We start from the raw sequence: 1,188 nt of genomic DNA, 5'->3' as shown, positions 1-1,188 counted from the left end.
AAGAATTAGAAACAGAATAGATCCATCAATTGTGGAATGGTTAAATGGACTATAGTATATGAATGTGATGGAATATTACTATATCGCAAGAAATTTAATTCAGAGAGGTGGGGAGACATATGAAATGATTGAAAACTGAAGTAAGTAGATCCAGGAAAACAATATATGTCATGATTACACAATATAAACAGAAAAAAACAATAATGACAATAACAAAAATTTAAAACTGAACATTGTACAGTTATTATGACCAAGTCTGATCTCTCCCAAGAGATATGAGAATGCACCTCCTTTCTTCCTTTGCAAAAGTAGAGGACTAAGGATGTGGAACACTGATTGGACTTGATTGATATATTGATTAGTTTTATTGAATGCTTTATTCATGGTTACATTTATTACTATATTTAATTTTATATTTGTATTTATGTATATATATATTTATTTCATAGGCATGTTCTGGTGCTAACTACCTGTGGTCAAGTTACTTAACCTCTCTGGGCCTCAGTTTCCTCATCTATAAAATGAAGAGATTTAGATTAGATGACGTTTGAGGGCCCTTCAGTTCTAGATCTATGATTCTCTGAGTGGGAGAAAGGAAAAAATATACTGGGAAATGAAGGTGATATAAAAACAAAAGATACAAATAAAAATTTCATTTGAAAGGAACTATGCTTATTTGTGATCACTGTTATTCAGTCATTTCGGTCATGTCTGACTCTTCATCACCTCATTTGGAGTTTTCTTGGCAAAGATACTGAAGTGGTTTGCTATTTCCTTCCCCAGCTCATTTTACAGATGAGGAAACTGAGGCAAACAGGATTAAGTGACTTGTCCAGTGTCACACACCTGAGGCCAGATTTGAACTCAGGAGGATAAATCTTCCTGATTCCGGGCTTAGTACTCTATCCACTGTGCCATCTAGTTGCCCTTCTTTTGGGTATACATTGGACTAGATAGCTGCGGGGGTTGCCCCTGACACTGAAATGTTATGATTCTAAGAAACGGTGAGGACCTGTGTTGGCAGTACAAAAAGAACAGAGACCCAGGGACAGAGAGGAGGGGTTTAGAACCCACCATTTCCATGGAAACTGGCAAGAGTCTTATAAAGCCAGGTGACTGAAGGCATAAGATGGAACAGAGATTTCTTTCAACTATTCTTTTCTAGCACACGGTGGTAATAGGGTGTCA

Source organism: Notamacropus eugenii, chromosome 7, assembly GCF_028372415.1.
Source record: "Notamacropus eugenii isolate mMacEug1 chromosome 7, mMacEug1.pri_v2, whole genome shotgun sequence".
NCBI lineage: Eukaryota > Metazoa > Chordata > Mammalia > Diprotodontia > Macropodidae > Notamacropus > Notamacropus eugenii.
The sequence above is the reverse complement of the archived record's forward strand: the minus strand, read 5'-3'. Positions refer to the sequence as shown.